Here is a 26,760-nt window from a genome sequence, read left to right on the forward strand (position 1 = left end):
GTCCTCAACTGTCCATGGTACACCCCATCTCATGGCCTACCTCAGGGGGTTTCCTCACACACATAATGATCCCACACATTTCCTCCGTGGCCCTTCAGAACTTCTCACTTCCTTCGTGGTGCCTTCATGCTCACTGGGCAAAGTGTCCCCAGTCCCAGGAAACTCCATTCTCTGTTTTCAGGTTGACATGATCATTATTGGACAACTTTTCTTGCTCAAAGTAAGGTATGCCTGGCTCTAGAGCCCTTCTCCGACCCCTCACTGCTCAGTGTTTCACCTGGAAGAGCGTAGCACAACAGCCTCTGTCCTCAGCTGTAGCCCAATTGGTTTTATACGTTAATTAAAACCGGGCAGTGCACCCAGAGGTGTTCATGGTACCAGGCTGTCACCACCTACCCACCTAAGCATTGCAGCTGTAAGAGCTTTTTTTAAAAAAAAATTTTTTTTTTCCAGTTTATTTTGAGAGAGAGAGAAAATGAGAACACAAGCAGGCAAGGGGCAGACCGGGAAACAGAGAAACCCAAGCAGGCTCCAACAGTACAGAGCCCAATGAGGGGCTCGAACCCATGAACAGTGAGATCATCACCTGAGCCAAAACCAAGATTCCAACACTTTGCCAGCTGAGCCATCCAGGCACCCTGATTTAAGAGCTTTTTTAAATTGGTATGTAGTGGGGCTCCTGGGTGGCTCAGTTGGGTAAGTATCTGACTTCACCTCAGGTCAGGATCTCGAGGTTTGGGAGTCTGATGCCTGCGTCGGGCTCTGGGCTGACAGAGAGCTCAGAGCCTGGAGCCTGCTTTGGATTCTGTGCCTCCCTCTCCTTTCCCCCTCCCCCACTCGTGCTCAGTCTCTTTCTCTCAAAAAAAAAAAAAAAAAAAAAGTAAACATTAGAAATTTTTAAAAATTGTTTTGTGTTTACATCTTTATGTACCATCTTACTTAAAGGTGTAATTGCAATAATATACGTGGATTTAATTTCAGTGCAATGGTTTTCTTTTTCCTCTTTTGCTTCTAACTTCCTGCAACACCTCTCTCTCTTCTCTTGGCTTCTACCCAGGGTGCAGCAAGTCCTGCTACCCTTGCTTCCACCCTGACCACAGAGACCCCAGCCTTGGGCACATACAGTTGTCTGTCCACATTCCCTGGCATCGAGAGGGGAAAGGATCTGTGGTGCTAGAACACCCTCAGCTGGTTTTCTACGGAATCCTTTCATTCTAAGAGCACCTGAATGTTCTTAACCTTTGTTCGTTAGCAGGGCACTGGGTGCTGTTGTGGTCATAGATGTTGCATGGTTATTTTAACTGAATTCAGCAAACACTTCTTGAGAGCCTACTTTGGGAATCCAGGCACCCTGCCAGGTGCGGCTGATAGAATCCTCATCAATGAGACCTTGCCCTTGAGGAGTTCCCAGGTGGCAAAACCCAAAACTATGGAAAGTGCTGTTTTTTATCAGCAGTGCCGGGGTAAACTGGGCATTGTGCTAGAAGCATGAGCTCATTTGGGGGAGGGCACCTGCCGTGACTGCAGCATGCCTTCTCTGCGAGCAGAACCTCTGACACCATAGATGTTGCATCCTACCATGCACATTCTTCAAACTTTCATCTCACATGTAACTCCTGTTATACTCTCAGGCTCCCAGACTTGTTCTATCGCCCAACTAAGAGGCAGTCTCAAGTTCAACCAACTGAGTCCAAAACAAAGCATCCAAGAGAGGAATGCACCTGTTCCCCAAAGCCCCTCTCTGTATAGACAGAATTCATTTATTGCTCATCTGGCTCTTCCTTCAGGAGAGACCCACGCTTGTGTCTCAAGGCAGTTCTCCTCTTTTTCAGGGTTTTCTATTAATCCCTCCCCACACCCACTTCCAGGCTTAGAAGGTATGGATAACGCAACACTTCTTCCTTAGGCGTTCAAGAAGCACCGTGGGCAAGGCATCAGATAAAACTCTCCATATGAGTGATAAGCACTTTCCACACCAGCTCTGCCAGCAACAGCTCAACTACACAAGAAGTGGCTACATAAACACATCCCACTACACCCAAATTAAATGTCTCAGCTTTCCTTCCTCTTGGCAGAATTTCCAACAACCATGGACCCTCCCTGCACACCCCGCTCTTGACAGGAGGGCAAGTCAGAAAGGAAAGAGATAGGCACCTTAACCTCCGACACTAAAAATAAATGTTACTTTTATGAGAAAACAAAAACACAGCAAAACATATGCTGTGAATGCCCCCTGGGTCCCTCCCAGGGCCTCCTAGGGCCAGTGAGAGCCTCTGAAGCCCAAGCTTCAGTAGCTTCTTGGCAAATCCACCTCTGCTCCCACCAAATATTTTGAGCCACTCTAGAAAATCACTGAGCACTTCCTGCAGAGAGCCCTGGATTTGAGAAAGCTCTCTCTGGGGAGTGTGTTTTGGGGATCCTTCTTTCCTCCAGGACATATTGATATATCCTCAGTTACAGGCAAGTGGAACACCAAACTCTTTGAGGTTCCCAGGGCTCAGACCGCACTGACCAACCATTCAGCTTTGCCCGTCCCGGTTTTAGCTCCCCCAGTCCCACATCCCGGGAAACCCCCTCCATCCCAGGAAAACCAGGATGGCCAGTGGCCCTGGTGTGGGCTCTCAGAGGAGGCACAGAGCAGTGGGAACTTGACAACCACACAGACTTGGGGACTGCATCCATGCCTGCCTGCCTTCCTGGCACAAACCTGCCACATCCCGACCTGAGAAGGAAGGGAAACCGGCTCTAATCAACTTAAAGGAATTTTTTGAAAGAAGAAATTCTTCTTTTTCTTCTACCTTGAAATCGGAGACCTTGGGTAGGGGCATCTGATTTGCTAAGCCAGGCTACGTGTCCGCAAATGCATAGTGGGGTCAAGAAGGCAGCTTAGAATTCATCCTTTTTGGCTGTAAAGGAAGGTGGACTCTCGGGACTTCCAGACACTTACAGTGACAAATTCCCCAAACTTGGGAAGGCGATACAGGTAACAGCCACCCAAAGAAACCACGAAGTCAAAGACTAAGAGTTTATGTTGTACATGCATCCAGCATGAACGAGCAGGGCAGAGAGTGGAAGGAAGCTGTGCGTGTCAGGGTTAGCCAAAGCAGGTTTACAAAGAGCCAGCACCTGCCTTACAACCTCAGGGGGGCCATGAGGAGGGACGGAGATGTGGTCTGTGTGCTCAGGATCTGTTTGGATGACAAAGAACAGCCAGCGTGGAGGGCTGGTGGCAGACAGGACTGGAACAAGATGGGGTGCTCTAATCCTAAAAACGCTCAAAGGTTCGAAGGCAGGGGCACGGATATTCAGGGGACATGGGGAAAATCACGAGATCTCGGGCCCTAATTCAGGGGCCTGCCGAATTGCTCAGACACATTAGCTGAGGATTTTGGATCTGGTACATGGTGATAGCGAAACAGGGGAGAGAAGACAGGAGAAGTTACGTTTTTCTTTCCAAGAAGAGCGAGTGTTAGCATTTTTGCTGCTTTGGGTTTGTCGCCATTTCTCCTCAACCCTACTCGAGGAGCAGTAGCTCAAGTCAGAACCTCAGTGTTTTTCAAAACCCATCTGGCTCGACTTAATCCGTTTTCACACCCAAATGTCCGCTGTTTGCAAAGCCCTCCGGGCTTGACTGCCTGGGTGTATTCCTATCCTTAGCTATGTTAGTTGCACAGATAAGTCACTAGTTGTTTTCAGAAAGCTGTGGTCCAAGTCAAAAACCTGAGCTTTCCAGGGCCTCTCAAGCCAGAGTCCCACCCCTACTGTCTTAGCTCAGTGCTTCCTTCTGGCTGTCTTCTAGTTTCTACCCTGCACAGGGAGCTCCTTTCCCCAAACATAGGCCTTTTGTTGGGGACAAGACAGGGTTGTTTTCCTGTTGAAATCCGTTTCTTCCCTTCTCATCTTTCAAAATCTCACCTGTCCTTCCCGTTCCGGCTTTACCATTTCTTCTCCCCGGGGCCTGCCTGCTCGTGTCCTCCCAGCAGGCAGTCAACTTTCCAGCCTCTGAACTTCAGAGAACTTCACCTAACCCAGCAGCAAAGCAGCGCCTTCCAGCACCTTGAAATCTAGACCTTGCTGTTTTGTAGACAAGAACATAGACCTCATCTGGCAGCAGGTTAGAAATGCTGTATCTTAGCCCCACCCAGATCTGCTGATTCAGAATCTGCATTTTAAGGAGATTCCCACATGACTTGTATTAGACACGAAAGTTTCAGAAGCACTTAAGATCACTGGTCCCCAACTTCAGCTGCCCTAGAATCTCTTGAGGGAGTTTTAGAACATGTTGACCTCTGGGTCCCGCCCCTAGAGATTGTGATGAAATAATCTGAGATGCCAGCTTGACAAGGGAGAGTTCGATAAACTGCCCAAGTGACCGTACTACACAAGCATAGCAAAGTTTGAGAACCACTGGCTTAGCACAGTCACTCCGTCCTTGTCCCATGGCCCCAGGAAATTCCAAAGCCTCCCATGAGATCTCTGTTCTGAAACCGTCTCGGGCAGGGGTGGGGACGTGGGCACGTCCCTGCCATCACCTCTTTCTCGGGGGTCCTTCCTCATAGCACATGCTGGCACTCCACGGGCTTCGCCACGTCTTTGAATCCCAACCCCCACCCAAAGTAAAATTTGATGCACATGAGACATCTGTGGGCGAGGTCCGCTACAGACCTGGGAACATGGGTGAAGCGGGGGAGGAGTCGACATGACCAAAGTGCCAACAACCTCTAAGAGGAATCGTTTTGTCAGTGGTTAATAAAATGTCTCAATATATTTATGCCTTTATGGACATAATAGCGCTGCCTTGACCTTATAGTTGTCGGGGTATGTTTCTTGACTAGATTCAAGTGCTTTGAGGACAAGAACCGGTAGCCCCAGCCCTTAGCTGGTATTGGTGTTCAACAAGCTACAGAGGAACTGAGTTAATCGCTCAGGATTTAAAAACCCATGCGTGAGGGGTACCCAGGTGGCAAAGTCAGTTAAGCGTCTGACTTTGGCTCAGGTCAGGATCTCACAGTCCGTGGGTTCAAGCCCTGCATCAGGCTCTCTGCTGTCAGCACAGAGCCTGCTCTGGGTCCTCTATCTCCCTCTCTCTCTGCTCGTCCCCTCCTCTCCCACACTCTCGTTCTCTCTCAAAAGCAAAACACATTAGAAAAATAAAATAAAATAAACCAGATGTGTCAGAGGGGCACCAGGGTGGCTCAGTCGGTTAAACGTCCCACTTTGACTCAGATCATGATCTCACGGTTCATGGCTTCGAGCCCCGAGTCAGGCTCTGTGCTGACAGCTTGGAGCCTGGAGCGGGCTTTGGCTGTGTCTCCCTCTGTCTCCGCCCTTGCCCTCCTAGTGTTCAGTCTCGGTATAAAAACCCCGATCACAAACTCCTACAGGCAAGGAAAAGGAGGCGTCAGACGCAATTACTAAATGGTAAAGAAGAAAGAAAGTGAAACCTTTGTAACAGACTGTAGGAAGTAAAGCTCTGGGTTACCTGAATGAACGAATGTTAATTAAATATAACACCATTATTAACTGTAGCCGTAATTAAGGAAGAATACTTCTCATCCGAGTTTGTCGGCAATAAAGTGATCTTGCTAAGCTTTGTGTTCCTTCTTGCCCCGATATACAAACCCATCTCCACATGTGGCTCGCCTGCTTTCGAATGACCGATCATCTTGTTACCTACAGTACTTGAAACACGGGAAAGTGTTAGTGAGCTTAAAACAGTGGTTCTTGGGGCGCCTGGGTGGTTCATTTGGTTAAGTGTCTGACTTCAGCTCAGATCATGATCTCACTCACGGTTGATGGGTTCAAGCCCCACATTGGGCTCTGTGCTGACAGCTCAGAGCCTGAAGCCTGCTTTGGATTCTGTGTCCCCCCACCCCTCTCTCTGCCCCTCCCCTGCTCGTACTCAGTCTCTCTCTCAAAAAGAAATAAAAATCAAAACAAAAAAACCCAGGTGTGTGAGAGGAACAGGCTTTGGACCAGAGATTCATCTTCAGACCGAGTAACTTTTCTTCTAATGTTTATTTTTGAGAGAGAGAGACAGAGAGAGAGCAGGGGAGGGGCAGAGAGAGAGGGAGAGGCAGAATCTGAAGCAGGCTGCAGGCTCCGAGCTGTCAGCACAGAGCCTGACACGGGGCTTGAACTCACGGAGTGTGAGATCATGACTTGAGCTGAAGTCGGCCGCTTAATCAACTGAGCCACCCAGGCGCCCCCAGGCAGATTAACTTCTCAAGGGCAGGAGCAGGAGTGAGGTTCCTGATAGTGGAAGGGCCACGGGCACAGTGTGGGAACAGATACATGCCCACACCTGTGCTGATACACATGTCGCTCTCGAGCACTTGAAATGGAGCTAGGCTGAAAGGAGATGTGCAGTAAGAGTAAAATACCTACCAGATTTTGAAGATTTAGGGTGGAAACAAAGTTGCAAAATAGCTCATTATACATCACACGTGGAAATATTTCAGATACATTGGATAAAACAGGATATATTAAAATGAATGTCACCCAGGGGCACCTGGGTGGCTCAGTCGGTTGAGCGTCCGACTTCGGCTCAGGTCATGCATGATCTCACAGCTCGTGAGTTCAAGCCCATGTCAGGCTCTGTGCTGACCACTCGGAGCCTGGAGCCTGCTTCGGATTCTGTGTCTCCTCCTCTCTCTGCCCCTAACCCACTCAACATTCCGTCTCTGTCACTCTCAAAAATAAACATTAAAAAAAATGTTTAAATGAATGTCACCTGTTTGTGTACTCTTTCCACGTGGTTGCCACAAAGCTTAAAATGACAGACATGGTCCCATTCCATTTCTCTGTGATGGTGCTACTGCCAACATGGCAGTCCAGGAGAAAGGCGTACAAACAGGGGGTGGAAGGGGTTGCCTTTGAGGCCAACCGGGTGGCAGGCTCTGTGCCTGACTCCACAACCGCCCTGAGCAGTGAGCTGTATCATCTCCACTTTCCAGATGACAAAGTGCACAGGTTCACAAAGGCTAAGTATCACCAAGGGCCCAAACTACTCAGCTAGGGAGAGCAAGAGCTGAGAGGAGAAATCACCTTTACTGAATTCTAAAGCCCAAAGGTAGGGCCCCCCGAAGAGAAAACCCAGTGGGGAGGTCAGAACCAAGCCACATAGCGACTGTTACAGGACTGAGAGGTGTTTAGTGCAGAGAAGCGAGCTCAGGCCAGACCACAAAGACCGTTTTCAAATATCTGAAGGTTCAGCGGTGGTCAGATGGATGCTGGGTAGCTCTAAAGGAGGAGAGTAGTAGGACGAGGTGGTGAGGAAAAATATTTGCAGGGAGAGCGAGCAAGAATTTTTCAGCCATCAGAGCTGCCCCAATTCAGCTACCGCGGGAAGCAGGGAGGGCCGGGTGCGGGACAAGACCAGGCAAAGGCTTGGCCACTTGGCCGACTCCCAAACACCGCGATGCCGGAGGGTGGTTCTGGAACACGGCTCCGTGGCATGGCCGCATCAGGATCACCTGGTGTTATTCAAAAAGGTCTACCCAGGCCTACTGAATCGGAAACTCGCTGGGGGGAGGCTAAATGAGTTTTATTTTGAACAAGTGCCTTCACTTATTCTGATGTGCAGCCAGGCTTGGGAGCCACTGGTGCATAAAGGACATCTGAGCATCCATTGGCCGTTTCGACCAGAGGACTTCGCAAGTCTCTTCCAGTGTTGAAATTCCATTATTCCATGTCAGGTGATGCTTGCCAACAAAATTATGGTCAGTGAACCTGGCAAGATGAATCATTGCCTTATTTGGGCTGTTTACTCTTTACTGGGAGGATTTCTTCAGCCAAAACAGTAAAGCTGCTAGTCGCCTAGGTTAAGAGAAATGAATTAGATTTTACTTCTTTTCTACTTTTGGCAAGTTAGGCAAGTTCCGGGGTAGGAACAAAGTCAACGACTTATTTTCTCCCAACTCTTCTGGCTAATAGGAATAAGCAAACGTGAGCCCTCATTGCCGGCAACTTATTGCAGACTGGTGAATAAAGGCCCACTTGGAACTTCGGTTGCCTCACTGTCGAGGAGGGTAGCAAAGGGCCGCAACGTTCTGCCTGTGGAATGAGAGACTGTGCTAACAATTTTCAAGGAAGCAGCTTTCACAAGCTTGATTCATAACACACCGGTGACTAAGAGAAGCAAATGCCAAGTCCCATCCAGTGGAGGGATTGTTGAGAACACAGCTGGGACAGAGACCGAAGTGGACGATGAGAGCAGAGGAAAACCAGAAGCAGCAAAAAGGAACCAGAAGGAGGGACATTTATTCCGGAGCACGAAATGGATGGCGCTCAGTCCAGAAAGAAGGGAATCTTTGAGGCCTGGATTTAGCTTCACAGGACATCTGAATCACCCAACTCAGGTGCCGCAGGCTTTGCTTTCCTCCTGGTGCGGACCAAAGTGGGAGGCGATCTCAAAAAAAGCGCATCAAGTGGTCACTTCTTTCCCCGAAGGGTAAAGCACAGTTCGTCATTTCGCCGCCCCTTTTTATCCAAGGGTTGCCTGAAGGACAGGTAGTGAAGAAATGAGTAAAGGAGGCGGACATGAGGCCAGGGAAAAAGCAAATGTGGAAGCAAATGTCTTAACTTGATTAAGTTGGAGCCAACAGCTGCTCGGTGAGGAAAAGTCATAAATGTAGAATAAGCAGTTATTGGTTTCGGCTTCTCTATTTCTCCCTAAAGGGTATTACTTTGTTCTTTGTTTCATTCGGCTGTTAAACATGGTCTTTTGAGAACAATATCTGGATTTTGGACACGTGGAATCCTTTTTTTTTTTTCTTCTAGAACTTCAATAAAGTCATTGGTCTCCACTCCTTCTAGCTTATCATATTTCTGGCACAATTATAACAATTGTTCGATCCTTCCTTCTTGGATAATTTGATTCTGGTCCTCATGGGCCCTTCCAGTTCTATGTTCGGATTATTTCTTTTTAAATATGCAAAGGGACTGCTGTCATTTCGGACTTGTGTCTGCAGTTTGTGAGCCTAGATAAACGACATGTGGACACTTCAGGGATTAAGCATGGGGAATGGCTCCGGTACGCCATTACTAATACATGTTGCAGAATGTTCCCCAGCTAGGATTTCTGAGAATTTGGAGAAACCCAACGTAACGTCACTTTTGTTTAGAGAAGTGGTTCTCCAAGTGAGATCTCTAGTGGCTGTGAATTAATCCAAAAATGCAACTCCTGTCACCGATTTGTATTTGTATGTACCACTCAGCGCCATTTACTGTTCATCTATAATCTTAAAAGAAGCACCGTACTGGAGTATGCAGAGAATTATACTTTGTCTTCCCCTAGGAGTTCCAGCTATGACAACATTTGGCATCACTAATTTGACTCATTTTTTTCCTAATGAATAGATTTTATGACCTAGTATGCATTGTGGTTCAAACGTGAATTAACCACAGCTAAATAAAACATACACCTACGTGGGGCGCCTGGGTGGCGCAGTCGGTTAAGCGTCCGACTTCAGCCAGGTCACGATCTCGCGGTCCGGGAGTTCGAGCCCCGCGTCGGGCTCTGGGCTGATGGCTCAGAGCCTGGAGCCTGTTTCCGATTCTGTGTCTCCCTCTCTCTCTACCCCTCCCCCATTCATGCTCTGTCTCTCTCTGTCCCAAAAATAAATAAATGTTGAAAAAAAAAATTAAAAAAACAAACAAACAAAAAACATACACCTACGTGCAAGTAACAATTTCCTGCTCTCACCTAGCTGCTGCCTCATAGGGAGGTTGAAATGGGTGGGGCATTGGAGTCTTTTGTCTCAGCCAAATGGTCTGAAACCAGCAAAGTGGGTGAGCACTAGTCTAAAACAATGGGATATAGGAAAAATGGGGCAGGTTGTTGGAGTCAGACCCATCCAAGGTCAAGCCCTTCTCAGGGTCTCCACCTTCCAATCTGCAGGCTGCAGTTGCACAGGGTCATGGTGTGGAGGGGCTCCTGGGGCTGAGATCCAGCCTGCACTCTGCCAGCCAAGCTCCTTACATTGGGCTGTGTCTACCCTGGGGTGGGAAGGAGGGGAGGGGAGGAGCACGTTTTTGTGTGTGTGTGTGTGTGTTTTATTTTAATCTCATGTACACAAAGGCATACAGGCTCCCTGCCTGCAACCCTGGTAGTCTATCTTAGTAGCAGAGTGACTTTAGGAAAATGCTTACCCCATTTTTATAAGTTTGTTTGTTTATTTATTTCCTTAAAGTATGAGGGGAGACGGTGGGGGGAGCTGAGACGCAGAGAGAGGGAGAGAGAATCCCAAGCAGGCCCCATGCTACCAGTGTAGAATCCCACAAGGGGCTCAGACCCCCAACTGTGACATAGTGACCTGAGCCAAGATCAAGAGTTGGATGCTCAACTGACTGAGCCACCCAGGTGCCCCAAATGCTCACCCTTTCTGTAGCTCAGGCTTCTCATCTGCACCTGTGGAGTAAGTCCTACTGTGCAGGATTGATGGAACATAAGATGATCATGCATGCAAATGACCTGATGCATAGTAATGGCAACCTAGCAAAAGATTATGCTTTAGTCCCAGCCCTGATCTCAAATGGTTTTGTGAAATGGGAGGATGGGACTTCTCCTAGCTGAGGTGGCCTGGCCTAGCAGCAAATTCTTTAATCTTTGTGGCCAAGTGGAGAGGTCAAGGTCTTTGGAGGCCCAAAGGCAAAAGGGTCAGTCCTAACTCTGTTGCTCACTCACCATGCGACTTTGACCAAGTTAGGAAACTGCTCTGAGTTTCCAGTTTTCCTCATCTACAAGAGGAGTGCAAAAATAAAACTGAAGTCAAAGTGCTATTGACATTCTGAAAGGAGTTTATAAACCCAGAATTATAACCGGCACATTTTAGGTGCTTGACAAACTTGAGTTCTTCTCTCCCACCCCAACCCCTCCTAATCTAGTTACTTGTATTTAGTGTTTACTAAACTCCATCCACACAGAAGGTCAGGCTCAGCCTTCACCAGTGCTCTTTCATTAGGCCAAAAAAAAAAAAAAAAAAAAAATTACTTATGGCTTTCCAAGTAAATTTTAATAAAGTTGAATAGCCATTTCATAGACTTAATATATCCCAACAGCCATGTAGGTAAACTGAGTGGAAAGAGTAGGAAACAGATACAAAATAGCATACTAAATAGAGAGCTGGGAAACTGTCCTAGATACACTGGGGGCTCAGGTTGTGACAGCAATGTTCCTATAAATCAGCAATGCTGGGACAGCTGGCGATCCCAACGAGAAAAATGGAAATGGAAAAAATGGAAAAAAACAAAACAAAATGAAATTAGATCTCCACCTCACTCATCCTGAGGAGACTGAACACCTGTATGTGGAGAGCAAAACTTTAAAATATTTTCATAACCTTAGGGACAAGCAAAGATCTCTTAGCAATGACACACAAAAATGCAGAACTCAAAAGGCGGACACATCTGAGTTCATCAAAATGAAAACCATCTGTACTCCAGCAGCATCATGAAAAAGTATTAGAAGACTAACAGCGGGGGTGCCCGGCTGACTCAGTCAGTAGAGAGTGCGACTCTTCATCTCGGGGTTGCGGGTTCAAGCCCATGTTGGGTGCAGAGACGAAAAATAAAATTTAGGGGCACCTGGATGGCTCAGCCAGTTAAGTGTCTGGCTTTTGATTTGGGCTCAGGTCATGATCTCACGGTTCATGAATTCGGGACCCACATCAGGCTTTGCACTGACAGTGTGGAGGCTGATTAGGATTCTCTCTCCCTCTCTCTCTGCCCCTTGGCTGCTTGTTTTGTCTCTCAAAGTAAACGTTAAAAAAAAATGAAGACGATTTTTAAAAATAAAAATAAAAAACGAACGGCAGACTAGAACATATTTGCAACAGGCAAGCAGGTGAAGGATTACATTTGGAATATGCAAAGAACTATAAATTATTAAAAAAAAAGGACAAACGAACAGAAAAACAGCAATAAACAAGGGCAGGCAGGGCACAAAAGAGGATGTCTGGATGGCCAGCATTTCCAGTGAAGGACATGCTCCCGCCTTAAATCATCAGAGAAACAAATAACATTTAAAACTCCAAAGATCTGCCGTCAGATGAGTGGCAATCAACAAGTCGGAGGAAAACCAAGCGAGAGGATGTAGGAAAGGAAGACAGAAGTGCTGACACCCTGGCAGTCACGTCATCGGCGCAACTCTGCAGGCCAACTGACCAAGACTGAGAACGGGTGAATCCGCCTGTGCGGTAGGAAATCACAAGCCAGTCTGAAATATCTAAGAATGGGAAACAACCTGACTGGACATCGAGTTGGGAATAAATACACCAAGGAATGCTCATGATGAAACCCTGCCAGGCAACCCCAGAAATGAAGGAAGACTATTTGTGCTCATGTGACTCCAGCTCACAACCGAGTGCAAACAGCAGCTTCTGGAAGGCTGTACATTCATGCAAAATGATACCCTAGCAACTCTGTACTCTGTTTATGACCTATAGCCACACAGTCAAGTATAAAACCAGAAGAACACAAAGATGATGACCAAGCATGCCTTGGGGCGGGAGGGAAGGAGGGTTTCAGTGGACCTACAATATTTGTTCTTTTCCCTTTTCATTATTTTTTCGTGACAAAATCTCGACATTTGCTTGTTGGTTTTAGGCGCATGTTAAGGTTTTTACTCTGGTTCATTTAGAAATTATTTTCAAGCAAATACAAAGTATCACTTAGGGCAATGGAACTTTGAGAATGGATGATGAAGTTTGAGGTTTTCTGGATAGAATTCAGTTCATAATAGCTACGGGATGTTAAATGATTAAGAAATTGGGATGGGGTGGGGAACCCAAGGAAAGAAATGAGAGAGGAGAGGGAGAAGAAGAAGAAAAGCTTAATGAGGGGGGACGTACCCTGGCAGCACTGTGAGATTCCAGAAATGACAATGCCATAGAGGGGGACCCAGAGCCCAAAGGCCACCTCTCTGCTTGTAGGCCTCAACCTCATGTAGTTAATTAACATTTGTTCATACAGGTAATCCATAGCTTTGCTTCCTACAGTCTGTTATGAAGGTTTCACCTACTTTCTCCCTTCTTTGCCATTTAGTAATTGGGTCTGATGCCTCCTTTTCCTTACCTCTACGAGTTTGTGATCAGGATTTTTATATGGCAGCTCATATAAAATTATCCTGTTATTTTACCTCAGAGTTTCTTAAAAGGTCATCAATTTATACTGAAAATTCTTTTATGCAGATTTATAGCAAGGCTGGGTGAATCCAATAAAGCCCCATCATCAACACTAGCATCCCTTAAGTGCCCGCTGGGTTCTGGAACATGTAGTATAGATGTAAAACATGCCGGCAGGCCCCCAAACGCTCTTTTATTGCTGTATCTCTATTTATATGAAGTGCCTTTCCTTTAAAGGACCTAGGGATCTAATTACATGGTCACAGCCAAGGACTTAAGAATATAATAGATCCAATAATTTGTTATTAAGTACTTGGATATGCTAACTACTTGCATAGCTTAGAGGCGCCACGGAGGATGGAGTTAAAGACAGTGAGAATGAACCAATGAAGGTGGCAGCATCTTCAGAAAGCATACTTGAGTAAGCACAGCCTCAATCAAGTAGCTTATGCGTCAATACATTTGTAATTGACCAATGATTTGTTTCTATGGGGTAACACCCAATAATAATATCCAAACACCAGGACCTTTATCACATAATATCTTTAGTTCTATTCTACAGATAATTCAGAGTAGGGAGTTGAGGGGAAGAGGTGATCCTTAATTTTAGTCGCTCATAATTTTTTCAGATGCAGTAAACAACGCCTTTTCTTGAGAAAAGGCTTAGTGCTATGGATGTGCACCTTTTCCTATCCAGCTCTTAACACAGTTCCATAGACCTAATATGAAAACCCAAACATTGCATTTATTAAGAAGATGAAGATTCAAAGGGTGTATTTTTGTTGCACCTAGCTTTTTGCTCATACCTGATGCTTTTAAAGAAACGCAGGGAAAAACAGACAAAGAAGTGTTAAAAGTTATCAAGAGAACCCTCTCCTTCCCGGAATGGGTCAAGTGATAAAATATAGTAGGTGGAACCATCTGAACCTACTAAGGCAGCAATTTCATGTATTCAATATTATGTAATACCGCCGTGGCTCGAGTCCATAAATGCAATATGGTTAATTGTTAATTATAACATATTTTGCTCATGTACCCTGGGCTGGGGATCCTCCCAGAGCAGAAGAGTTGGGACTTCTTCATGGCTGACAAACACAAAGCTCCCTCCCAAGCTCTAAGGGGTGCTTTACCTGCAAAAAAAATGGACAAATCTTCACTGTATGTGGTAATATAGAATGGCCTTCAGACCTGGCCCAACTGCGACTCCTATTCTTTGTGAGAGAAGTTTAACCAGGAGACAAAACTCTTCTGAGAATTAGGACGAGGCGGTCTCTGAGGGTCTTATACTTTTTCATTATTATTTTGAGAGGCAGAAAATCCCAAGCAGTGTCCACAATCAGCAGAGCCCAATCCAAGGCTTGATCCCATGAACCATGGGATCATGGCCTGAGCCACAATCAAGAGTTGGATACGTAACCCACTGAGCCACCCCAGGTGCCCAGGATTCTCTCAAGTGTTTATTTTTTATTTTTTATTTTTTATTGGTAATAGTTGAAGGCCTGATGTTTGCACAAGGTGAACGTGTCGAGTGATTCGAATAGAGAGCAGGCTCTTCTTCAGAGCAACATCATGTCAATACTGCTTTTTGAGGGGGAGCCAGGAGACCATCTCTCAGGCTTACCTTATCCACACCACAGGCCTCGTATGGCAGGTGCTGTGCTGTGTCACCCAGGAGGGGTGTCAAGAGCCTCAGACAAGCCCACACTTATACAGCACATTAGGGTTTGCCATTGGCTTTCCATAGACCATCTCTGCTGTACGTTTGGGGAGTGAAGGTGGGACAGGTGGACTTTGCCTTAGGTCATATCACCTCAGCGATGGAAGATGGTCTCAGATCCAGAATTAAGACTCCAGGCCTGCTCAGTCCATACCCTACCTCCTTACGTCACTGCATCAGCTTGGCTGGCAAGCCCTGGCCATGTGCTACGGCCAGCCGTCTATCACTGGGGCTGTGGGTCGTTCCTGCTCGACCACCCACCTCTCACCCATTCCTAGACTTCACACCTAGCAAGGGGGTGGCACGGATGCTGGGCAGGAGCACTTTTTCCTCACACCTTTCTGCATTTCCCAACCTGATGGGACTAGCCCTTAGGTAGCTGGGAGCTAGGCAGACCTACATTTTAATTCCTGAACTGCTACCTACCAGCTGTGTATCCTTGGGAACCTCATTGTGTCTTTGTTAAGTTTCTTTCCTTTGTAAAAATGGGACTATAAATATCTCCTTAGAGTTTTGACAACGAAATAAGTTAAAGCAGTTCAATTGCTGATACACGATGAAGAGAAAGGTCTTATTTTTCTTTCCCTTCTTTATTGCCTCCCCCCATGCTCCTCTTCTGATTATGTTTCTTTCTTTCCCAGGCACCGAAGGGAAAGGTGGTCTGTGGCTGTACAATATTAGTTGATTTCTTAGACAATTCTAAATAGTACAACTCTCATCAGCCTTGGCAGAAGTGGAGTCTTGGCATATCTATAAAGGGAAGGTTTGCTAAGCTAAAGGGCACTAGTAGGGACAGGCTAGGCTTATACTACAGGAACAACGCCAAGTCACAGAACAGGTTATTTCTCACGGCATGTAGTTTACTGTAGGGGCATGGGGCTCCCCACGGCAGCTGCTTATATCCTGTGACTCAGTGGCCCTACCTGTTCCTGTCATGTGGTTCCATCAGCCAATCGTGGCCTCCACTTTCCCTGCCCAAGGGGAAGAGAAACTGAATAATCACTCGGAAGCTTCTTGCTGTCCCACTGGGAAATACCACCCACCTCCTCTGCTTACACTGTTTGGGCCCAAACTAGCCAGGATACCCTATCTGCATGCAAAGGGGTGCGAAGTGTATTTTCAGGTTACCAGGAGGGAACACAAAGAAGCACGGTTAGGTGAACACACAGGCTTGCCCCTGCCCTATCAGTGTAATCAGGAATTCAGGGAGGGGCTCCTGGCTTGCTCAGGAAGAGCATGTGACTCTTGATCTTGGGACTGTGAGTTTGAGCCCCACATTGGGTGTAGAGATTACTTACAAATAAGAAAAACTTAAAATACATCTAAAAATCTACTTGTATACATAAGATAACTAAGATACTGCAAACAACCATAGCAGGTAAGTGCATAAACTAATTGTCCTATATCTACACAATGAAATACTACTCAGCAGTAAAAAGGAGTGAACTATTAATACACACAAGAGTGGGGCTAAATCTTGAAACAATTATGCTGACTGCAAGAAGCCAAATGAAAGGGGACTCTATTGTATGAACCCATTTATATGGAATACTGGAAAATGCCAACAAATCCACAGTGACAGAGAGTAGAGCAGTGACTGCTTGGAGACAGGGATGGAAGAAGGGATGGATTATAAAAGGGCACAAGGAAACTTTGGGAGGTGATCAAATCTTGATGTGGGTCTCCTTTCACAGGTGTTTATGTATACCAAATTTTATACTTGACTATATGCAGTTTATATTCCTCAAGGATACTTCAAGTTAAAGGACTAAGATATAGGTTCAAAATTATTTGATGTAGTATTTATTCCTGAAGAAGCTCTTTGTCTCCTTTGAGTTTTCTGATTATTTGAAAGCCATCAAATGGCATTTCATTACACACATTGAATAGTCTCTTCCCCACCTCCATGCTCTCTGTTTGCTCTAGATTCATTGCAGAAAGACTGCTGTCCAGGGCTTTACAACCAAAAAAAAAAAAAGTAGATTTAAATCTTGGCTCACCACTTGCTAGCTGCCTGGCTTTGGGCAACTTACTGACCTTGAACAGGACACTTATTACCTCACAGAATTGTCATGCAAGTAGGTGTCCAGCTACTTCTGGGAGCCTACCGAGCACTGCTCCGACCTTACACACCTGCTCCCTCCTGCCAAGCCACTGAAACTTCCTATTTGGTTGTTCTGCTGGTTTTGAAAGTGGTTCGTGTTCACTCGTTTCCAGTCCCTGTACTAAATGCAACAAAATTTAACAGGTTTCAAGACAACGTAGTCATCAAATAAATCCGACTTGAAAAACATCAGAAATACAAATACCTGTGATGAACAGGGTCTCAACACTTTAAATCAAGCCCATCCCTGTCCCTCCCGTTTCCTTATCGAGCCCTTCCTCCAGTTCTGGCAATCCTCACTGCATCTAATTCCTTTACACCTGAGGTGTGAAATGTCAATACCCCTGGAATAGAGGAGTACTATCTCAAGACTTTCGAGGATTTCTTCAAGAGCAAGGCATGAAGGAATTGGAATCAGGAAAAAGGCTAGAACTGGCAATCATGTAATTATTATTCATCATGGATTTTTCTCTTTTTATTTAAAAAATATTTCATAGATATTATTACTGAGGTTTTAGAGGCCCCTTAAATTTTTGTGCACCCTAGTCCTGGCCCTCCAGAAAGACGGTCCATCCCAAAGTTGCTTGGGTCAGAAGGACAGCAAAGGGAGGTGGTGCAACGCGTAGATGTGCCAAGGACTTGGAAGTGAACACCTGAGTTTTAGCTCTTCATTCTGCCGTTGCCACTAGCGGTGTGAGCCTCAGGAGACAGGCTGTGGGTCTCTGCTTTCCCAGCTGTGACATGGACAGGATGGCCTCCCACTGAGGTGGGGTGGGAGGAAGATGGTCCTGTACTGGTGAAGAGTATAGACCCTGGAAACTGGTTCTCTGGGTTCAAATCCCTGTTGAGCCATTTGTTAGCCACATGACCTCAGTTTTCTCATCTGAGAAGATTAGAGGAGATGCTAATACTGATCTCAGAAGACCAGGCTATGGATCAAGAGTCGATACATGTGAAACTCACAACCGGGACGTGACACAGTGTCGATTGGGGAAATCTTTCCAACCATCCTTACCACCAACCAGTTGTTTTAAGGATCCAGTTTTTCAGTATTCTCAGTGAAAGGGTAAAAGCCCTTTTGCAGGCTGCAAAAATCTCACTGCTAGCCATGATTATCACATGGCCTGAAAGGACATCTAAAAATCGATTCTTCTGCTGCTGGCTGGGTTTTGGTTCAGCCCAATTAATTGCAAAGGATAAGCTGGAAGACTGACAGGTCGTGACTAAATATTAATCTCTAACGAGGACAAGAGGAAGGTCGTCCTTCTCCAAAAACAACCCCAATGTTGCAGATGCCCGTTTTCACATCCATTTCTGGCTTTCCCCTCCTTTGAAGACAGCACTTGAAACCTCTTTTGCATAACTGAATCTTCAAAAGTTTACAGACCCATAAAAGAAAGCAGCTGAAGGGAACCATTCAAATGAAGCTGCTTAGAAAAGTAACTGATAGAGTTTCAGAAATGGAGGGCTTTCTGTGGAGTAGAAACTGAAGCTGAACATTTGAAAAAGTAGAAGAACACGAAGGTACTTGTTCATTTGATTTTGTGTAATTCATCTGAACTTTTCCATCAATATGAAAAAAAAAAGCAATGAGGTTTTCCTGGGCCCAGCTCCTCTCTATAGATATTAAAAAATAACCCCTGAAAAGAGAATTAAAGTCGCTTAAGTGATTGTTCTCCACTAAGAAACTGCGGACTAAACTTTGTGACAACAAGGACAATTCTTAAAGCAGAAATGAAAACGACAGATATATGGTCTGTGCCATTATATAAATGCCTATGTTGAAGTTTAGTACAATGGGAGCTTCTTAGAGATTGGTTCCATTGCAAAAAGAAAAAAAACTTAAAAGATGGACTCCATTCTATTTGGGAGAAAGTGAAGTTTGAATTTCAATTCCCAATCCGTGCAAAAGCAGCAACATTAAAAAAAAAAAACAGAATCAGCTTGACAGGTTTTTTTTTCCCCCTCCTGAGTGAGGGCACACAGAAGCCCCTCCTTCCCTACATGCAATGGCGCCCCCCAGCGCTCCTGTGACCAGGATTCTCCACACTGGGGGCCCAGCCTTGCTAGGGGAGGACAGAGGCAAGATGACCACCACCAAAGAGAGGTGACTGGATGGCCACGCTCAAAGAAAACTAGATGCTTTTGGAGCGGGGACGTGGGGCTTCCCTTACCGCCTTGTCCCTTGCTCTTCCTTTTAACACCAACTCCTAACCAACACAAAGTGGTTTGTGAATCACTGAATGGTTATGAAGAACTGGAAAAGGACGGACTCGAAGGACAAAAGCATTTAAAGAGGATGACTAACAGGAATGTTTCCAGAGCCCAAAAGAAAACAAACCAACCAAGAGAATACCAAAAAAACCTCTTCAGAAAAGTTCCCACATGAGTAGAAGCTAGTTTAAGCTTGGTTCTCCTGGCTTGGATGCCCTCTTCACCTCTGAACACTATCTCCATCCTTCCGCTCTGCTGCGGAAAATCTCACCTGCCACCTCAGGAGGTGGTCTTGACTCAACCAGTGTAGACACAGGATAACTAACCCCCAGCCATACTTTGCCCACAGCCTGGGTATTTGCTCTCGAACACTCCCGGAGGGGCTTTGGCACCCCTGCGTCACACTCAAGTTCCGTTAGGGAGGTCGCGATATGCTTCTTTATTCTTTCTGGGTTTCAATGCATAGCTCAGCTGTCGCCAAGATTTACATCGTCATAAAAATGTCAAAACTAAAAGTTGACTCAACCCACAATTGTGACATAACCCTACTGGGAAGACAGGGGAGGGAGTGTGTGTGTGTCAATAGTGGTGAGGCTGGCACCAGGAGGGAAGGGAAGGTGTGGCCACGCTAAGGCCTAATTTTCCGCAATAGGAACTAAAGGATACTTAAAACTGAAGAAGAAAAAAAAGGAACACATTCAAGTATAAATACTCTAAGAAATAGCTCCAAGATTTCAAAGCGCTTGCCTCTGGAGAGCAATATTTAGAGATAGGAAGGGTAAGAGACTGCTGTGTTTGATTGTTAGTTTTGTAGCGCTATTTAACTCAAAACCAGAATGTGTGCTTTGAGAACAAAAATCAAATCCACCCCTCCTTCTCAAAGGTCACCCTTTCGCTACATAAAACCTTGAAGTTACCCCTGGTCTTTGTCTTGGGCTACGTCAAGTTCACGGACCGGATGGGTGTTCTCTTTTATCCAAAGTTAGGAGGTAAAGGGCTAAGTGGGTTTGGTCACCCTGTTGAGGGGGCAGATTACTGGTGACCCATCATCACATCTTCTTGATAAAAAGAAGTAACCAAGATCATCCGTCATTATTTTTTATTTGAGAGCCAGAGAGCCAAAGTGGGCAAGCACACAAGCCAGTGGGGGAGAGGAGCCGAGGGATAGGGAATGCCAAGTAGGTTCCACGCTCAGTGTGGAGCCCGACACACGGCTTGATCCCACGACCCGGGGATCATGGCCTGAGATGAAATCAAGAGTCAGCTGTGTCACTGTCTGAGCCACCCAGGCGCCCCATTTCACCATTTGTTTTTTTAAGGAGGTGGTATCCATTAGGCTCCCAAGAAAAAGTTCTATAATGAAACTAAAGTACAAAGTCAATGTGGCATCAGGAACTTCCCAGCAAGGGGAATAGACAAGAGTGTTTTCCCATCCTGAAACATTTTCAAGGGAAAGCCCTTCAAAGGGGGCATCCAGTAGGGATTCCGGTCTTCCACGGGTGGGAGACTAGACCAGATACCTTCCCAATTCCACCCAATTCTAAGATTTTAAGTTGCTTTAGAGAAGGGTCTTACACTTGTGGATTAGACTGCCTCATTCACAGTCCTTTTACCCACAGTATAAAAATTCAGTGACAATTCAGTGCCTACTCTCCACCCACACCGTTCCCACAGGTGTGGGGCATTTGTCAACTATGATAAGAGAAGCTTAGAAGCCACAACCCTGTATATATTTGTTTCACACTCTGTCATTATTACAGCCTGTTTTAACAAATGAAGGTAAAGTACTGATGTCACCCTGAAAACTGGTCATAAATCTGCCTGATTTGGCCTTAGTGTGATTCATAAAAGTCTTTTGATGTTCTGGAGATCCCTGTTACACAGGAAACGGCCCAGCTCTGGACTCATCGAGGAAACAAAAAGTCAAAGACCAGTTCCTTTTTTTTTTTTTTTTTTTAACTAAGTTCAGCATGTCTAAGCTGTTCTTATAACCTTTGAATCAGCTATCGGTGGGGGGAAAAGCCAGATTAATTGCAGGGTGTGGAACCAGGAGCCAGACCTTGGTTCCAAGCCCAGTTCTGCCACACTAGCTGCGCAATCTTGGGCAAGTTACTTAATCCCTCTGGATATAGGTTTCCTCATCTCTAAAATGGGTGTAACATCTGGAACAGTTAGGTTGCTTTCAGTGTAACAGAAAAAAGCCAACCAAATTGGCTTCAACAATAAGGAAATTTATGGGCTCACACACCAGTGAGTCTACAGATTAGGAGGCTTTCAGGGTGGTTGGTCCAACCTTTCAGCCAGGTCCTCAAGGATCCACTCTGAGTCCATAATGCTGTTCGGCGTCGGGTGCATTCTAACAGGGTTCCCCTCAGCATCCCACACAATGACAGCCATGGGCAATCCTGGTTTCCTTGTTCATATCCAGCTGAAGATACAAACTGGCTGTCTGTGGCTTTCTCTCCAACCCAAAGGGGAGGGGGCAAATCCAGAAGCCCCAGCAACCTTGTCCTGCATCTCAGAGCCAAACTGGTCATAAATCCATTTCTGAACCAGTCACAAGGGGAGGGGATTGCACTGATTGGCCTAGATTAATCCAGACCACCCAGTGGATTTGGCATCTATGTCCCAAACCCCTCGGCTGCCACCCAACAGGAGGGGGGCGGGTAGACAGAAGGAGACACCCTGGTGTCTGAAACAACATCTACCTCACACACAAGTTCACTGGCAGGAGAAAACAAGAGGACACACACAAATGCACGTGGGGTGGTGGCCAAACAAAAGTCCCTCCCCTTCCGATGAGGGGGGAGATGAACTCTAGCATTTGTAGGGTTGGTCTCACCAGGATGAGCTAGGATAAAGCAGTCCAGGTCCCCTCCACGGAGGACACAAAGACATGACTGGCCAGAAACGCCCGGGAGCCTCTATGGGAGGCACAGCAGGGTCCAGGTTGAACTGCCCAACATAGAGTTTGCGCAGAACTCAACCCCAGCTTTCAGGCCTTCCAGCTGGGGCTCACCGTTAGGTCTGTGGCAGGCATATGACCACGGGGGCTGACCCCACTCCTTTCTCTAAGCCACCTGACCGCACGAACTGGCCCTGGTCAAGGAGGCACAAGGCTGCCGTGAGGCTCTTGGGAATGATCTGGCTTTCTTGATAGCGATGCTCCTCTCCGCCTTTCTCCTGCTGACTGTGGATGTGGCAGCTGGGGGGGAGGGGAGGCTGCACTGATCTCTAAACCACGTGGCATACCCAAGGTATAGCAGGGACACCAGCCCAGATGCCAGCAGGTACCCCCTTCATTCAAACCTTTACTAGGTCAAGCCACCGTGCTGGCCATCAAACAGGACCACTCGGCTCTCCCGCTGCAAGGGGCATAATGGAAGGCTTTGCTGCTTCTCTTCTGGATCCACCAACACATTTCTGGGAGGCCCACTTCCCACAGGCTACTCCCGGCCGGTGACTGAACAAGGCCACCGGGTCGGCACAGGCTCACTCCTGAGAGACGTGGGCACCCTTCAGTGGGCAACACTGCATCGGGGACTCCCCCGTCAAGCTGAGCTGCCCTGCAGTGTGACACTTTCTACTCCCCCTCCTTCCTTCCCGGTTCCATCTTACCTGCTCACATCAGACCTGCCTCCCTGTCTTTCCTCACCTTCTCCGGCCCCTCTTCTTTATCCTCCCCCAGCACCGCTCCAATCCTTCTCTGGCATCTCTACTCCTGTCTTGGCAGCTGCCCCTCAGAAGCCCTCCAAAATGCAGCCATTGTAGTCTTCTTCCATCACTTGCTACCACAAGCTTTCCTAACGGACTCTTGGAAGATCCCTATTCTAAGGGCAGAGATGAGGGGCTCCTGGGTGGCTCCGTCAGTTAAGCATCTGACTTCAGCTCAGGTCACGATCTCATGGTTCATGGGTTTGAGCCCCATGTCAGGCTCTGTGCTGACAGCTCAGCCTGGGGCCTATTTCAGATTCTGTGTCTCCCACTCTCTCTGTCCCTCCCCTGCTTGTGCTCTCTGGCTCTCTTTCTCGCTCTCCAAAATAAACCTTAATTTTTTTTTTTTTTTTTGAAACAACAGAAAGGATTATGAGAAAGCAAAGTGATTTTTAAGGGTCAACAACAACAACAAAAAAGACTCTTTCCTTCCACATTCTAAGTTGAGAAACAGATGTGCAAGTCAGTGATCAAAAGGTCCACTCTATTACTGCAAAAGCTGGAGCTGAAGCCAAAACGGCCATGACTTTCCACTGAATTCATACTCACTGAAGCGCACTCCCAACAGCTGGGGAACTGCAGGTTCCAGCATCCCCTGCTGCACATCCCTACTGCTCCCAGCACCCCATCCCCACCCCCAGGACTAGGGCCTGCGGGGACGAGAGCCTCCAGCCATCAACACCAAGATTGAGAGCCCAAGGAGGGCAAGACAATGCATGGGGGAGCAGGGTCCCTTCGTAGCGCTGACCCCACCCTGCAGGGTCATGTGGGCTGACGGGGCACCTCCATCACCTCCCGTGGTCGGTGGGACTGCTGTTCCTCAGGGTGGATCCTGCGGGAGGCTCCTAGGAGCAACTTCTCCAGGGCCCCGGAGAAGGAGAAAAGCTTGTTGCATAAACTAAGACAATGGAGGGGACAAAGACAGGACGCGCCCTCCACCATCGCAGTCCTGTAGCCGTGGCTCACTCCGCCCTCAAGCAGCCACCAGGTCGGGGGTGCCGAGAAGATGTGCTCCAAGAGGACTTTGATGGCAGGTCCCGACTTGCCATCAGAGGTGTAGACACAATGCCACAGGCTCTAATTCTGCACAGAGACACTGATGGCTCCCTCGGCTCTTTCCTTTTCTCTTCGTATCGTCCTGATTTGATCCACCCTGGATTTTAAAGTTTATTTGCTCTTTATGCCCTTCTGTAAATTATCATAGATCCTTTCTGGAACGAGGTGTGGGTTGGATAATTGTCATTTATATAAACAGGAGTAGAAGGGCACCTGGGTGGTTCAATTGCTTAAGTGTATGGCTCTTACTTCGGGCTCAGGTCATTACCTGGTGGTTCTATGGTTTGAGCCCCACACCAGGATCTGTGCTGACAGCGTGCAGCGTGGAGCTTGCTTAGGATTCTTTCTCTAACCCTCTCCCTCTTGTGATCTCTCTCTCTCGGGCGCGCTCTCTCAAAAATAAACGTTTAAAAAATACAGGAGCAGAGTTTTAGGGCTTTGGGGTCAGGCTGTCTGGGTTCAACAGCTTTGTTATTTCCCACTGTGTAACTTTGTAGGAGTCTGTGCCTCAGTTTCAACGGCGGCAAAATGGACAGAATAAGAATATTACCCCAGCAAGTGGAGGTGAAGGTTCAGCGAGCTAGCACTGGAAAACCCTTAACACAGCGAGCCCTCTATAAAGGCTAGTTATGGTTTTTATCACAGCAGGCACACCCTATTGTCTGTGCCAACCTGCACAGATTCCCGCCACAGGGGACTAAAGCGGGACTTCCACAAGGTGACACAAGAACAACGATTACTGATGTATCGAGGGAACATCACTGATGGATCTTGGACTAGACTGGCCAGAGGAGAACAGCCAGTCTTAACACAATGACTGCTGGAACTGGGGGAAAGTTTGGACCAAGGTTATTTTTCCAGAGAGGCACAATGTTCCCTTTTGAACAGCTGAGAAGCTGTAGGGTTGGGGTCTGTGGAGGTGGTGGGTGCAAGATGAGGTCATTAAAAGAGGATTTGAGGGCACAGGGGTGCCAAAGATACGTGGGGATGTTGTCCACACGTTCCAGTGGGGAGGCTGTGCCTACACGCCCTAATGAGGTTCAGGCGTGAAAGACCAGGCACCATCCCTGTTCTAGAATCAGGTGCTCCGAGTGGAGATAAAGTGCCAGCACCCAGGGAAAGAGACTGCAGCCTCTGCGTACCTAATTTAACACAGGAACAGGGAGAACCCTCTAAAATATGCAAAGTGCCTTGCAAGAAAGAAAAGCAACCCAGATCTGAGCAGTAATTCTGTTGCTAATTCTGTCTCCGATATTATGTATAAAGAACATGAACAACTGGGAGCGTTTTGAGTTTCTCAAAAGCCTAGAAATTCAATCAAGTCTCCCCCAGCCCCTCTTGTTTGATGTGCAAATTATAACGAGATTTTTCATTACACCAAAGCAGGAATTTACAAGCTGCGAACGCGTATCTAAGAGTGTCAAGTGAGAAGCTACTTGAACACACACGCCCACTTCAAGCTATTTCCAATGTCTTCCGGAAATAGAAACACCTATAAAAACTCCGTTTAAGATCACAAAAACCCTTTAAAAGCCCTACCTGGGATATTAGAAGTTTCCACCTCTTCTGGTTACGGCCAATTATAGAACTTCCTCCACCGTAAAGCACAATGAACAGAGCCGAGCAGGTGAATCACACGCTTTTTACGGTAATGACAAGACATAAATTACCATAAAGGCTTTCAATCCCCGCATTTCCAAGTGCTGCAATTTCGGAGAACGGCTCGTCCCTTTTCTCACTTGTTATTCACCAAACTTCGCGTTGGAAATGCGCTTAGACAGACGACCAGGATTCAAATGAAAAACCAAGCCCCTGACCTCTGACCGCGAACACGTGTGGGGCCGTGGGGCCAAATCTAATTTTTCAAGAAAAGCTAGAAACCCTATTTTTTTTTTCTCTTTCAAGAGCAAAACCTCCGGATTTTTAAATGTTGGCAGCTAATTACGATCTCTATAGAGGTACAGTGGGTTCCACAAGACGTACCTGGAGCTAAGTGGCCAGGGCACCAACCAGGCTGCGGGTTCTCCAGGACTTGGCCTCTCTGTCTCCAGAGCCACGTCTGAACCCGGCTCCGGGGCCTCTGATTTGGGGAGGCTCCCCACGCCGCTCCTGGTGTTGGAGGCCTCCAGGTAGCACTACAGTTTACTTTCCCGAGCCCAGCAGTCTCGGGCTTGCCCTCTTTATAGTTGTTTGCCCCGGCGGCCATTGCAAAATACCACACACCTGGTGGCTTCAACAACAGAAACTTACTTGCTCAGAATTGTGGAGGTGGGAGGTCTGAGATCAAGGTGTCCACAGAATTGGTTTTTCCCGAGGCCTCTCTCCTTTGGAGTCCACAGACCCCAACCCTACAGCTTTTTGGTTTGCCCTCTTGCTGCTGCTTTTTAAACACGGTCATCCTGACCTACCCTATGACCCAGCAGTAGCACTGCTAGAAATTTCCCCAAGGGATACAGGAGTGCTGATGCATAGGGGCACTTGGACCCCAATGTTTATAGCAGCACTTTCAACAATAGCCAAGTTACAGAAAGAGCCTAAATGTCCATCAACTGACGAATGGATAAAGAAATTGTGGTTTATACACACAATGGAATATTACGTGGCAATGAGAAAGAATGAAATGTGGCCTATTGTAGCAACATGGATGGAACTGGAGAGTGTGATGTTAAGTGAAATAAACCATACAGAGAAAGACAGATACCATGTGTTTTCACTCTTATGTGGATCCTGAGAAACTTAACAGAAGTCTATGGGGGAGGGAAGAAAAAAAAAAGAGGTTAGAGAGGAAGAGAGCCAAAGCATAAGAGACTCTTAAAAACTGAGAACAAACT

The sequence above is a fragment of the Herpailurus yagouaroundi genome, unplaced genomic scaffold (genome assembly GCF_014898765.1).
Source record: "Herpailurus yagouaroundi ecotype Mexico unplaced genomic scaffold, PumYag 159, whole genome shotgun sequence".
Taxonomy (NCBI): Eukaryota; Metazoa; Chordata; class Mammalia; order Carnivora; family Felidae; genus Herpailurus; species Herpailurus yagouaroundi.